General features: G+C 56.5%; 1 protein-coding gene across 3 annotated transcripts in view; it reads right to left on the reverse strand.

The window, feature by feature from the left end:
- The window catches only part of PAK6 (p21 (RAC1) activated kinase 6), a 52,660-nt gene that overhangs the window by 22,097 nt on the left and 15,510 nt on the right, over window positions 1-15,053 (reverse strand). The window contains exons 2-3 of one of the 3 annotated variants that reach the window (XM_054565592.1): window positions 11,710-11,791; window positions 672-790 (exon numbers count right to left, since the gene is read on the reverse strand). The gene's annotated coding sequence lies outside the window, so the exon portion shown is untranslated. Of the gene's footprint in view, window positions 1-406; window positions 481-671; window positions 791-1,292; window positions 1,362-11,709; window positions 11,792-15,053 lie in introns of those variants that run through there. The other 2 variants (XM_054565593.1, XM_054565594.1) reach the window with 2 other exon arrangements.

The following is a 15,053-nucleotide window of genomic DNA, read 5'->3' on the forward strand; positions in this document are numbered from 1 at the left end:
GGGAACTCACAGCATTGCAATATATCCTGCACCAGCTGCAAAAGACCTGAGCACAGACCCAAGCCTGCTCAACTGCCCCACCTACGAAAACAAGTGAGAAGACCCTAAAATAACACCAGAAGGGGGCACGTCACAGAAAGCACAGCATATACCCTGGGAACTCTGAATGTCTTAGCTCTTTGTGTCCCTAGCAGCATCTACATCCCAGGTTGGGTGCTGCACACTGGGTGCCAGAAACGCTGGAGGGATTTTAGCAGGTTGGAGATGCAGGGAATGAGTTGTCGGGCTGGGATGTGCTCAGCACAGGGGACTGCTTCCTGGCCTGCCCAGCACCGGCGCTGTGCCTGCTACTGACTTCCCGTGCACAGCTTTAGTGACACTGCGTTGCCCCAGACAGGCTTCGCACCTGATGACAGGCAGAGGCTGGGCCAGGAGGCAGGGCAGCGCGTTTGAAGCCCAGCAGCCTGCTGTGGGCTGAGGTGGTGGAAGTAACAATGCACATCCACTAAGTACTGAGAAATGGCACCTAAAAGGGATGACCGCTGCCCCCTAACCGGACCAAGAATGGTCCAGCCCAGGAGAGACATCTGCCTGTCCCTTTCAATCTGTTCCTCATGCTGGTCTCCAAAGGTGCCTGGGCACCCGACCAGGGCTGGAGGTCCCTCACTCACCTCTGGCCGGCTGCCGTCCTTGCTTTCTCTTCTTCCTGATTCCTTACCCTTCAGTGGACGGAGCTCTCAGGCACCAGGTGAGGGAACACTAAGCACCTTCGCGGCCAGTCCTCTGAGGCCTGGATGGAAAGAGACCAGAAAGTCATTGTGACAAATATGACAAGTGTCCCTGCGGCTTCTGCTAATGGCCGGAATCCAGAGCATTCCGAACAGTCCCATACCAGCCTCCCCACTGAGCCACTTTCTCAGGTTGCAAAGGGAGGAGGAGGGATCCCCGCAGGGTGCAAGGGAGCAGCGCGCAGCGCTTCCGGCCTTCTCCCACCTGCTTCCCGACCCATAGCAGCCTCAGCGCCCCTCCGCCCCCGCGCCCCCCGCAGTCCTGAATGAGGCGGGAATCTCCCCGCTGGCCAGCGCGCTCCTGGAGGTAAATCCCGGCGCTCACTCGCAGCTCCCGAGCTCTCTGTCCTAGCGCTCACGCACGAACACCAGGCGCTGTGGGCTCCGAAATTCGGGGAATGAGAACCCGGGAAAGGGGGCCACGCGTACACGGAGGCCTGTTCCCTCGTCCCGGCACCTGTCTGGGGAGGTCGGTCAGCTTCCAGGGGAGGCTGGGACACCCACCTGCGAGCAGGAAGCCTCCGGAGCACCAGGAGAGGGCTTGGGAGCCGGCCCGCCCTCCGCGGGAAGGACCTGGGCGCCAGGAACTGCGAGGGGAGGCCGCGCTTGCAAGTTGGTACAGCGCCGGCTTCACCTGGCCACGAGTTTGATTTCAGGGTGTGGCCCCAGGTAGGACTCGGCGGGGAACACAGCGCCCGGGTTTGCCAGGGAAAAAATGCCAAGGGGTGCAGGGACCTGGGGCCGTGGCCAGGAGCCTCTCTCCCGAGGGGCGCCTCCCTTCTCAACCCTATCCCTCTAACCCTTGGACCCTCGCTTCCTCTGGCCGTTCACCTTGGGACCCTGATCCCGGCCCGGCCCGCTATGATCTGCCAGTGGCCACACAGCCCCAAGGCCTCTGCTTGGAGGCCCGACCTGGATTATCGCTGAGCCCTCCTCGGTGTAATTAACTCATTAATTTGCATTGCAGATATGCTGGGCTGCCTCCTCCCAGACCCTAGAGGTGCTGTGGTCGCCCACCCACACACCTCGGAGAGGCCCAGCGGGAGTTCTGCCACCTGCCACCTTGACCTGTCTGTTCATCTGGACAAGGCCCTAGGCCTGTCTTGGGCAGGAAAGCTGGAATTAAAGAGATTCCAATTTTCTTGTCAGACCTTGCTCAGATCTGAGAACCCTCTGGCCTCAGGTAGGGGACATCTGGGGGAAAGAAAGCTTTCAGGAGCTCTGCAGCCCCAGAGGACGGGGCTCCTTTCCACAGCCAGCACCTCCTGGTTGTACCCAGTAGTGCCCTGGCCTAGGACCAGGGTGGCCATTCCAAGTGGCTCACTCCTGACTGCCCTTTGCATTTGGAGGGTGGTTTCTCCTGCGTGTTAATGTGCGGGGGAGGGGCAGAGGCTAGCTGCCTGCCCCTCCCCCACACAATAAACAAGGAAGTGAGAGGACCCCAAATGGCTGCCTCCAAGCAGTGGCTGGGTGAGTGCTAGTGTCACTGCAAGGGGACCTAGGACAGTGCAGAGATTTTTGCTGTTGTTGGGCACCTCAAACTTGTTATTTGGGTCACTATTGTCATATATTATCATATTCGTTCACTAATTTTTTAGACACATTGATGCAATTACTGGATAAAGCATTTGCCTATTGCTTCTGCACAGTTCCCTCCAGACCCCTACCTAGCATAGGTAAGGTGGCGAGTGGGAATTCGCCAGCCCAATCAGGCCTGCAGCCTGTTGAGCTGCACCAGTGCCCTCGGCCTGCGTGGGGAAAGCGTGGCTGTGCCTGCCGGAGACGCTGGCCCCGTGAGCCGGCAGTGTGGTGTGGAAGCTGGGGCCCTGCAGGCAGGCCTCTGCTCTGCTCCTTACCCTCTGTCTCCCCTCCTCCTCTCTGTGTCTTTCCCTAGAGGATTCTTTCTCTTTGCTGAGGCTACACCGTAGGCCTGACTCAGTTAGCCAACCTCTGACCTCCTGTGGCCCCTCCGGAAGCTGCCTGCTGAGCCTAGGACAAAGGGGCAATGTGATGCAAATATGGTTTTCTCCGCAGATTAGTTACCCAGGGACACAGGAGTACTGGCTGTGGGGAGCGGGCTGTGCTGGGTGGGGGGGAAGGAGGATTTGCAGGGGGAATTGGTTGTTGAGGATTTGAAATGAACCATGAACCAAGACACGAATGAAATGCATAACATCGATGGACCTAGACTCAGCACTCTAAATTATATTTTACTGATTCACAAATGCACACAGGAATTCTTTTCTTCTCATACAGATACCTTCTATACTGAAACGGCAGCTCTGAGCAGTACTTTTAAACTGTTAAACTATATGATAAGGTGCAAACATTAGACTATTTTCATCAGAAGTGAATTGTTATTTAATATGGTTTGAATCCAGACTTGGGTTCCCAGAAAGGCTACCAGCAAGTCCCATCCTCACCCTGTAGGGAGTGAGTCTAGGGAACCCTGAGGTCCTTCCACCTTGGGGAACTTTGATCAGATTTGGGGAGAGGTAGAGACCCCCAAATAAGACTGACCATGGAGTTAATGAATTTGCCATCACTGAAGACCCCAGATGTGCTAGAGAAAAGGTCCCATACGGGATACTAAGCTAGACCAGGGGACTTCTCAGCTTCTGCATTTTTGGTCAGTTACAGGTGGGTCACCTGACTGTCTACAAGGCAGGATGGCTGGGATGTGCAGAATAGGTCCCGAGTGATTCATTCCTGTGTGTGACTTCCCCCTTCTCTAGACTCCTCTGATCCATGCCAGGAACAGCAGGGGGGACAGCCTCTCCTCCGGCAGCCATGTGCCTCCCTCCCTCTGGCCCTGTTCCCATGGTGCTGTGCCAGGCGCAGGGGTAGGGATCAGGAACTCCCTCCTTTGAAGAGCCCCGGTACCTGGCAGAGGCCTTCAGGTCGAGGGAGTTGTCCATGCACTGCCCTTCTGCAAACTGGGCGGGAGCTCTGAAGAGGGACACTAAGGACTGACATTCCACCATGGGCAAGGGCCCTCAGAGCCCTGCCAGCACCGGGGCACCGGCCAGCCAGCGCTGTCCGAGAGGGCACACCGGGCGGCCCGGCGTTCCCGGCTCGCTCTCAGTCTGTGGTCCTGCCGTGACATCCGAGCACCTACAGCTAGGGCTGGGAGCCTGGGTTAGGACCAAAGAGGAAAGATATGGATCGACTTGTGGTTTAGAAACACAAACACATTATCTTTTCCCTGCCCCTTCCTGCTGCAAGAATTGAAAAGCTGCCTGGGGATCAGGAGCGCGGCCGACATGCTCACTCCCTGCTACAGCTCCTTTCTCTGGATCACTCTGCCCTCCTCTAATAATAGTAATAATAATACCTGCCAATTATTAATAGCTTCCGATGGGCCAGGCCCCATGCTAAGCTATTGTTTCACTCAAAGCTATAATCTCACTCAAGTCTTCACCACAGCCTTGGTGCAGAAGAATGATATCATTATTCTTCTTGTTTTACAGTTGAGGAAACAGGCTCAGAGTGGTTAAGGAACCAGCTCAAGGTCTTGTAGTTACTGAATGGTGGAACCAGAATTTCAACCCAAGTGTATCCCCCCAGACTGTTCTCTCAACTCTGTACCGCTCAGAGGTCCCTGGCTCCAGGGACTGTCTGATATGACTTGACCGGGGGAGTTAAGTTCCCGGGAACAGTTGGTGAGGGAGGCACTGGTCTTTGCCTTCTTGCGCCAACTCTACCGCCCTGTATGGGTAAGTCATGTGACACTGATTTCTCCCCGATTTCTGACAAGGAAATGAGGGACCCTACAAAGCCCTGGGGTCAGGGGAAGAGGGGCCTCAGCTTCTCCCACCCTGTCACCAAGTCCTCTGCTAGGAGTCAGGTGCTAGAGTCCCCCAGTCATGAGCCAGCACCCTGTCTGAAGTCCCTGCATCGAGCCATCTGTCCTTCGCAGACTCGGAATGGGCCCAGGGCCATGAGGCACGTATGCTGCCCTGATGGGAAGGCGGGGCCTGGCACACTTGCGTGCTGCTGGGCTGGAGGAACCCGCTGGGGCCTGGGAGAGGCCGCCCCCAGCCCTGGGAGAGAGGCGGTCTTTGCAGCAGATCTCTCCCTCTCCTCTTCCAGGCTGTCCAGCACCTGTCCCTTCCTGCTCTTGGGGTGGCCTGGGTTAGTGGCCCTCACCCTGGTGGCACCACATCTCTACCCCTCTGTGGATGAGGCTGAGAGGCAGGTGCCCACCTCTGAGGGCCTGGGAGCGTGAGTTGAGGGAGTTGACATTGCCAGGCCCTTGGGGTCCTCAAACAGGAGAGAGACAGGAACCAGCTGCCAAGAGCATGAGTTCTTGCAGGATGGGAGCCTTTCTGCCTCTCTAGACGTCCAGCATGTCTCAGCCTCAGTCTCTTGATGTGTATAATGGGGGAGGGAGTGTCACCCTCCCTGCAGAAGGTGGTGAAATGATGAGATCAAGAACAGGGTGAAAGGTTCTTGACGCTTGGTAAGGGACCAAGGAGGAAACTCCCCTCCGCCATGCCATGCATGCACGTTGCCGCCGTAGGGAGCAGCGAAGCCCAGTTTGGTGCGCCATGGGGGCAGAATGTCAGGCTTCTTCCAGGAGAACTTGTTGAGAAATCAACCCTACAGGCCTATCCCCTCCAGATCCTGGAGAGAGGACCCCAGCCCAGGGCAGCACAGCCTGGACCCAGTTAGGTATTTGGGAGAAGGCCACAGGGTCCCCCTGCCTGGCTGCTGGACAGATCCGTCCTGCTGCCTCAAACTTCAGCAGAGGGAACTCCCACACCCAGAAGCCTCTGGCCTCTCTCTCTCTCTCTCAGCCTCTCTGTACCTTTTTCTCAAGTTTGTATCTGTACTAGGCTCCCCATGCCAATGCGAATATACAAGGCCGGTCCTCCCCAAATGCAAACTGACGCTGCGGGGCCAAACTTGTCTGACCGTCCCAAAGGAGCCTGCTGCCCTGGACCAGCCACTCGGATGCAGGGGCCACTGCCCACCCACCTCGGGGGGCGGAGGCAGGGACAGTGTAGTGTAGGCCCCCTTTCCAGGACAGGGGTTATGCGCTGTCCTGGGGAGGGTTGGGGAAAAGGTCACTTCTATGCTGAGAACACACATTTTAGAGATGTGATGAATTCATTTAATATCTTCTCACTATGATCCCTTCCTCTCAATGGGCTCCAAAGTTCCATCCAAATGTCTGTTGCTGGCAGGTTAGCTCTCTGGCTGGTGCTTTTGCTGGCAGAATGAACAGCTGGAAGCCTCCTTGAATGGAAACCCTTCATTGTCATTTCCTCTCTGTTCTGAGCCTCCAGTGGCCACCCCATTCCGAGGCTGGGGCAGGGCTGGGACTGGCTCCCAAGCCCTGGCGCTCAGGGCCTGACTTGAAGGGAGGACAGGTGGGTGGGGGGAGTAGAAGCCTTGTGACCAGGTGAGGGCTCAGGCCAGAGGAAGGAAAGAGTCTGAGGAAGCACAACGTTGGCTGTCTGAGTCCCGCTCACAACCCTCTGGCTGGAACACCTTAGCTCTGAATGCACTCAGCTCACAGGCCCTGGGCTGTGTGGTCTCCCGGGAGCACGGGCCGCCTGGCTGGAGAGTGCGAGGAACTCTGCTTTCTGTGTCTGCCCTGGGTTGGTGTCAGAAGCATGACCTGCCGAACTGCCACGGGGCTGGGCTGTGCTATACTGGGAGGGTCCTGGAGGGGCCCAGGCAGCTGCTGCCCTTCTTCCCCAGGGTCTCTTCTTCCTTAGCCTCTGGCCCGCACCTCAGGGCTGGCAGCCTTCAGGACCTTCAGGTGAGTGCTGGCTGACACGGCAGGGGCCTGGTGTGCACTGCCCCGCCTTCGCTGGTGGCTGGCAGGAGGGACCTGCTGGAGGTAGCTCCTCCTCCTGTCCCGACCGCCCCTCCTCCACAGGAGCCCTCTGCCCCTGCTCACTCCTGGACCTCACATTCTTGCCCCTGGGGTTGGCTCCAGCCTGTGCCAGGGTCTGAGGCCTCCACCTTTCTCCACCTTTCTCGATCCCAGATACACCATCTCCAGCAAGACCCACTACAGTATAATACTGAAGCCTTCTTGTCCAGCTTGGGCCCGGTGACAGGGTGACAGATGACAGGCCTCCTGCTTCTGAGATCTGACCTCTGATGGTCACTGGACATCTAAATTCCTGCCAGGGGTCCGAGTACATATATATATATATATACCCTTGAAAAACCCACCCGAGGTAAAGGGCCTCCCGTATGCCCCGCTAACTTCTGCCCCCGAGTTTCTCTTTCATTCCCACACACTCTTGTCATTACCCCCTTTGGCTTAGGACATCAACGGCCTTCTGGTTAAAATGTAAACTGCTTCCTGGGACAAGTGGAACTTGAGTCAATTCATTTACACTCAGAGAGTGGCCTGGGTGGTATGGGCAGAGCCTCTTCTTGGGGGGCTCTGCTGAGTGAGCAGGAGCTATGCTGGCCTTCTATGAGGAGCAAGATGGGTGGGGGTGCGGGTAGCAGGACCAGGACCATGAGGGCAAGAGGCACGGAGGAGTGCTGGGACCTGTGTGTCCTCCTTTGTCAGGCCAGGCCCCTTCTCTCAGTCTATCAAGTCACCAGGCAACTAGTGGGCAGCGAGCGTCCGCCCCACTCCAGGTGCCTCTGGAGCTGCTGCCTATAGCAAGGCAGCCTGGGCGGGGAGAGCACTGGGCTGGGAGCACGAAGCCACAGGCCTTTTGAAACCTGCTCTGCTGCCAGTTAGCTCTGTGACCTCAGGAACCATTTGCCTTCTCTGGGCCTCTTCTTCCCTCTCTAAAATTATGGGGGCTGGATTAAACATTCTTAGGGACTCCCTTTGGCTTGAATGGGCTATGGCAATCCAAGGCAGCCAGCTTCTTCCCCCTCTGCGCGTCTCCTCACTGAGCCGGGACCGTGCTCTGGCCATCCAGGGAGGCTGTGGCCAACATGTCCCCTGGCTTCCTCCACCCTAGGTGCCTTTTTGCATAATTCCACTTGAAGCCTCATTTGAAGCTGAAACAAAGAAAATGGAGACTGGAGGCTCCAGGCCAGGAAGCTGAACCAGAGAACCAGTCCTTCCAGTTTTAACCCTGTTTTAGCTGCAGCCTTCAGGAGCTGGGGTGGACAGGCAGGCAGCAGAGGGCCTTGAGCAAGGTGACTGGTTTCCTCGCTATTTGCCTTGGCGTGAGCTGCCACACAGGGATCGGAGACCAGAACAATGCCTCAGCTGACCTGAACTTTCTGGACCTGCTTTTCTGAGCACCCTGAGGCCGCCGCTCCGGTCCTGGGCAGCCTGAGTGGACAGAACACAGCCCTGCCTCCACCCCCTTAGCCAGGGCCCAGGAGCCTGAGTGCTTTGAGGCTTGGGCAAACCAGGGCCAAGCAGGAAGATGCCAGCATTTGCTGACAATGCAGCAATCAGGGGGAAGTTTGGCCACAGAGAACCCATAGGTGTACAAACAACATCATCATTGTCTTCCCTGTAAGGATGTGAGTCTTTGCACTGCCTGATGTGTCATAATGAGGTTTTATAGAAAATGCTGGCTGGAATGGGGGTCCCTTTGCTGGGGCCGATGTGGCCCCATGGAGTTATGAGGGCCCCCCCTTTTTTGCACGCTAATTCCTCAAGCATATGAAAGTCTTTCATGTTCTGGGTTTGCCTTGTTCTTTAAGGGAAAGAGAGCCTGGGATGATCTTTCCTAAATTCATAGAACAATAACCCTTTGGTAGGAAAAGAAAAATGTTTGTGCACCTGAGCCTTATGGACCTTGGGCATTTCTAAATCACCTGCCGTAGCAGCCAAGGAGGTCGCTATGGTCTCCAGCCTGGCCCTTCTGCACGATGTACCACTTCTAAGTGCGTGCTGTAGACGGGGCTCATTGGGACATAGTTCTTCAAGGAAACGGGGCCACCCTGTGACAAGATTCCAGGCCCAAAAAGAATGTGACCAGAGTCAGACCAGGCCACTTGATTCCTTCGTTACCTACAGTCCATGTCAAGCTCTCGAGACATGGACTTTCAAACTCTACACCCCCAGAAGAAGAAGGAAACTCTTAATAGGTTCAAATCATTCCTTAGAGAACTTTAGGGGATAAACAATTTGCTCTTTGGGAAAAAAAAATGGATCTAGTATTGCGTTTCTTCCAGCATTATCGGGCATGGATCTATCAGCATTCCGAGTGCTTCAGCTTTTCTTCAGGGAGGAGTTCTTCCAAAGCCACCTCTTCCATGAAGCCTGTTCTGATTCCCCGGAAGATACCAGTGAAGTCTCTCCCCGCTGGCACTTTGTTTCTCTAACACTAATAATCATCACAATGCTAACATTATTGCTGAGCGCTTCTGTGCCAGCCATGCTGCTGAGTGTTCGCATATGGCCTTATTTAATCCTTTCAACAGCCCCATCTCAGAGGTCCTATAATTACCTCCGTTGGGCAGGAGAGGAAATTAAGACCGGGCGAGATGAGGTAATTCATCCGAGGTCACCTGGCAGGAACCGGCTGCCCTGGGCCTGATACTCAGCTGCTGACTCCTGCTGTTAACCGTCGCCTTTCTGCCTCTTCCTGGTCCTGAGAACCTGTCTTCTGCCCGTAACTGTAGGCGCTGCTTCTTCCTTTGTGTTTATATCTTGGCTAATCTTTCTTTTTTTAATCGATCTTCATATATTTCTATGTTAAGAACCATCTCCTGGTATTGGTCTAAATTTATAAATTATCTGGGCTGAATGGGTCATGACTGACATTTTCAGTGATGAATAGGGGACCCAGAGCGAGCAGAAGGCGACTCCCGCGCCCCCCCCCCCCCGTTGCTGATCAAGGCTCTGCAGCTCAGCTGGCTTCTGGTGGCATTGTCCCCATGCTCGGTTTCCTTTCCCTGCTCTGCTGGAGGACTGTCAGCTCCCCGGGGCAAGGGCTGTGTCTTGCTCATTTCCTGGCACTTCCCTGACCCTCTGTCTCTGCCACCAGTGGTTTGTACTTAGGAGTCAGGCAACAGCTGTACCCTGCCTGCAAGCGAGCCAGAACGAGGTGCCAATGGTCATCTCCCAAGTGCTGCCTACAGCCCGCATCTTGCCAAGACAAGACAAATTTCCCTTTATCTCACACCCCGCCCATCTCACCTTAGTTCTTAATGGGCCCTAGGCCTGAGCTCAGAAGGGGGCTTCCCATGGGTGTGCCCAGCCCGGGCAGGAGGGCCAGCTGGGCCTCAGGAGGTTCAGAGTTCTTTCTGCCTCCGAGTTTTCACCTTCCCATGCTCTGTCCCCGCCTGTCAGCTAGCCCGCTCCTTTCCCCCAAGGCAGGCGCACGGAAGTGAACTCTCTTCTCGAAGCCCTCATGGGGGCAGGCTGCAGAAAGCCTGTGGATGAGGTTTGCCAGCACCCTCCCTACTGTCCCAGTCTCAGGAGCTGCTCCTGAGTCCTGGACCTTCCCACTCATGGGCATCCTACGAGGAAGACTCTGCTTTAGGCCACAGGCCAGCTTTCCACGAGTCCTTCTGGCCTTCTACAACCAAGACGGTGTGCTAGAGTTGTCTCTGGGGCCATGTGTGTAAGGAATGTAGTCTCAGTGTTTCCGCCTACTCCCTGCCCGGCCATCCGACAGAGGTGGGCAGGAATAAGAAAATCGGTGGCCCGAGCCCTCCCTGAGCCATCTTAAAACTTCAGGCAGGCTTTCCCTCTCTTGCCCCCTGTACCTGGCCTCTACCCTCTGCTTCCTCCAGGCTCCATCAGCTGCCACCCTGCTTGCCTGCTGTTTGGCACTCCATACCCTCTGCCACTCTGAACCTGGCTGGACACCAACTGCTGCTCAGCTCTGCACACACGGGGGACCCCCAGGCTTGGAGTCACCTTTTGGGGGGAGGCAGGATTTCTTCACCCTGGAGCCAGGGGTCGGGGTTAGTTGAGTGGGAGACACTCAGAGGTTCGTCCTGACTCTGGTCCCATGAAACTGCCAGCTCCCCTGCCCGCACCTTCCCTATGCCTGGCACATCGTAGAAAGCTCAGCTCACAAAGAATCAGTCAGCTCTTGGGGGACCAGAAGGTCCATGCAGCCCCCACACTCCCACCTTGTGGCAACTCACAGGGGCACAAATCTTCCCTCATAGCAAGTGCTTCCAAAAGCCTTGCTCCCGGTGCCCGGCCGCTCCTGATTAGGCACTAGGATTCCCAGGTTTGCCACTCCTGATCTACAGCGGGACCCCTTGCTTGGCCCAAAGGCCTCATTCCCAGCTGGATGAGCTTCCGTGGAGCCCAAGGGCCAGGCAGCCCAGAGAGCTCATCCTCAACACTTAGAACCTGGTTCCTCCCAGAATCAGGTTAGGAAAAGAACCCAAGCAGAACACTCCAAGCTTGGTGTACGGCACCAGAAAAAGAACACACTACACTGCATTAGCCTTGCTTCTTGGTGGGGCCCCAGTGCTTTACCACCCCAAGCTCACTAGGCCTGACATCCCCGGAGCAAACCAGGTCGCTCACCCTGCTGCAGTAATGGGGAGCCCCAGGCCTGTGAGGAGGGGTGGTGCTCGGCCAGGCATCCCCTGGACCTTGCCTGCCACCGAGTTTCAGGGTCAAAATCTGTGCCAGGTCAAGCTCTACATAAGGGCATGGCATGGAGCCTGGGTCCCAGCAACACTATAAATATTTGTGGGATGAATACAAGAGGGGAGTGTCCCAGAGGTGGCAGGGCAGGAAGACATCCAGGAGAGGTGTCCGGTGGCACTGCCTAGGCCCAGCAGGAGAGGGAGGTACAGGAATAGCAGAAATAAGGAAACCAGAGGCCAGGTTGGACTGGGCTGTTTCAAAACCGATCTGGAAAGGGAGTGGCAGCTTGGACGAGGTCCACAGGAATCCAGAGCTGTGCCCCTGTCCCAGATAGCAAGTAGCCTGGACACCTCTGCACTCCACCCTGGCCTGGGAAGCCTGAGCCCTTGTCCACGTCGGTAGCAGGGACCTTACCGTGGCTGCTCCTCCAGGCAGCTGGGCCTCGAGCTCCCCACTGCAGGCTGGTGCTTGTCTCTAGCCCAGGAAGCGCCACTCCCTTCAGGCAAAAAGGAAAAAAAAAAGAAAGAAAGAAAAAGAAAACCTCAGTGTTTTTCTCGCTCAGCCGCTTCTCCCAAAGGCTCCTGGTTGGTGTCGTCCTGCCTCTGTGGGCACACAGCCTCCTCCCTCGGCAGCTTACTCACCGGTGTGCCCATGAAACTGCCAGCTGTGTGGGGGAGGTAGGGGGCCCACGCCCCTCCGCCTGACACACACCGGAGCATGCCCTGTGGGGGCCAGGGGCTCCGGCCCGAGAGCCAGGCCACACAGTGGCCCCCGGCTGGGTCCTGAGTACAGGGAAGCTGTGCCCTGGCCAGCACTCTTAGGAAATGCACCCCTGTGAGCTTGGCAGAGAGCACACATAGATGCCGACTGGCCTGCATGGGCGAGTGACAGAATTCCTTGGTAGAAAGCTGTCTCCTTAGTGCCCAGGGCTGTCAGAAGAGGGAGCAGCCCACGTGCTGCCCAGCCCACTGGCGGGTTGGCTTCCATCCTTGGCCTGCCTCCCTGGACCACTCCCTGCCTCGGCATTCTGCCCCGTGTCTGTGCCCTGGACTCAGAGGCCCAGGCTTGTCTGAGCTGGAGCTGCTCGGCAGCCTGCTCAGGCCAGGTGCTCAGTTCCCTTTTCCACAGCACCCATCTCAGAACCTGGGCTGGTCCCGCTTCAGTTGGGATGAGCAGCTGCCAAATTCCCCATCCCCAGCGCTCTGCGGATGCCCCCTGCTGTCCTCAGCACTGGCAGGACACACACTCCCACACACGTGGAGCCACACCCAGCGCGGAGCCACCTACCTGCCCAGGCCAGCCTAAGCCAATCCAGCCTCACTCTCCAAATGCCACTCTGACCCTGGAAGACATTCATTTACAGAAATATCTCATGGGAGGTGAGTTCAAAGCCAGTCCAGGAGGACTCCAGTCGGCAGGGGCCAGACTCCCCTTCTCTCCCGACACCTCTAGAGGACACAGCAGCCTGATCACCATATCTGCTATTGCACTTTGTTGGCGGGCATCTCTCCCCTGGCACCTCGGGCCCCCGCAGCGTCTTCCACGTCCTTAGGAAGTGGCGGCAGACTCTCAGCAGGTCCCATCTTCCTCAGTGCCCAAGGTAGGGAGGGGAGGCTAGCAGGAGTGGGACTCAGGTGCAGCTCCAAGTTTCCAGTTCCCAAAATAATCAGATGCAAAAGGGAAGAAAGGAACCTTCAAGCCAGCGGGTGACTCAGTGCCAGTGGGCCAGCTTAGTCACCTAGATGACTGCTCCCGGCTCCTGGAATATCAGGCAGGGAGCAGAGCCCTCCCCCACCTGCGGTCCACAGCAGGGCTACCAAAGGGACCGTGGCCCGAGGAGCCCCAGCTGGCCCAGGGCTGCCTGGCAGGCGGCGCCGGCGGCTCCAGCCTCCTTCCCCGCCGCGGCGCGCCCCTCCTCCACCGCGCACCCCGGCTCACTTTGGGATTTCTCCATTAAATCCTGAGGCAGCGACCTGCTCCAACGTTGCTTGGCAATTTTGATATCGTCGAGGGTTGCCATGGGGAGGAGGGTGATGTCATTGACACAAAAAAACCCACTGAATTTACAAATCAGCTGGGGCTGGATCTATTTATAAAAACACGTTTTCCCTGCCTTCCTTTACTGAGGGGGAGGGAGAGGAAGAGCTGCCTGCCGGGATCAGCGAGAGCCGCCCCCAGCCCCCCAGAAGCCAGACCTCCCAGGCTCCCCACCCCCGCAGAGCTGCGGGATTCAGACCTGGCCGGCCCTGACCACAGCTGGGCTGAGGTCCCTTTCCGGGTCTCAGCTGGTTTAAATGTGAGCAGCGCACAGTGGGTGCTGGGCAGCGTGAACGCTAGCGTCCTGGGTTTGCAGGCACCAGAAGGCAACCACTCAACCCGCCCCCTAGGTATCGTCGTCCCCGGTCCCAAACGCGGGCATTTGCAGGTAAGGTAGCTTGAGCTCTTTTGCGCATGCGCCCATCGGCCCTCCCCGAGCGTTCCGGGGGGAGCCCGACCTTCCATAGGGGCCCCCCCGCGACCCCGCCCGCTCTCCGAGCCTCCCCTCCTCCTTCACGGGCACCTTTACCTCTCCCAGTATGTAGCTGCGAGGCGCACAAGTTTTGGCTCCCTGCCCATCTCTCCCTACCCTTACCCACACTTGGCTGAAACACTATCATCTTCGTGGCTTTGACCGTCAACCTGGCAATACTCACCCTGGAGCCCCATGCCCTGCTGCCCCACTGCAGGTGCCACCCTGACTGGCCAGCGCCTGCTCCCAGTGCCCACTGTTGCCCACAGATGGAAACTGCTCTGACTCATCCCTCTCCTCAGCCCCTTACATCCAAGGTGGCACTAGGCTACTCATTGTCTTTGAAATCTCTTTCATAAATTTTCTTCGATGGTGAAGCAATGTGGTATTTGGTTAAAAGCCCAGGCTCTGACTTCAAGTCCCAGCTCTGCTGTTCATCAGCCAAGTGATCTTCAGCATGTTTTTTAACCAACTGAACTCAATTTCCTCATCCATAAAACGGGGGTGACCTTGCCTGCCTTCCAGGATTATAGGAATTAAATGAACAAATCTCCTGACACAGGGACTGACCATCCAGAGAGCTCAATAAACATGAATTTTCTTCTCAGCTTTCAGCTGTCAGGACTGTGTTGCTTGTTGCTCATTCTTACCCACTTACCAACTGGTGGCAGGTTAATCTTTCAAAACCATGACCCCAGTCACCTCCTGTGCAAAGGTCTCAAGCTGTACACATAGACATTTTTATTGAACTGCTAAGTATTAGACCACATGGCATTAATCATAACAACTTCAATTAGGTCCTCCAACTACCAGTCGTGAAACCCACCCATGCTCCATCCTGAGCAGGAAAGAAATTTTTTTTGATGGCCATCAGGTAACTAATTCTTGGCACCGATGAGAAGTCTGGAGCATCAAGTTCAGGACAGAAGCCAGTGCAACCCTGAGGTCTCCAGGCGTCAGGACTGGCTGGACAGGCAGTGCTCCAGCCCCGCCCTCCCCGTCCTGCACATCCACACCTAGTCCAAGGGCAGGGAGCATCATCTGGTTGGTGGGCTCAGGTCACGTGTCCACCTCTGGCTTTGGTAGAGGGGACGGTAGCCTGGGCATAGTGCTTCTGTTCTCAGACACGATGTGGTGAAGATTAGGGTGCTGGTGCTAAAGGAAAGGGTGTCTGAGGCCCAAAACCAGCCATTGGTCACCACGGCATCTTTGGCACTTTTTCTAATCATTTTAAATTCCTGAGCATGAT

The sequence above is a fragment of the Pteronotus mesoamericanus genome, unplaced genomic scaffold, assembly GCF_021234165.1.
Source record: "Pteronotus mesoamericanus isolate MK-2021 breed Mesoamerican mustached bat unplaced genomic scaffold, CSHL_Meso_final contig_164, whole genome shotgun sequence".
Taxonomy (NCBI): Eukaryota; Metazoa; Chordata; class Mammalia; order Chiroptera; family Mormoopidae; genus Pteronotus; species Pteronotus mesoamericanus.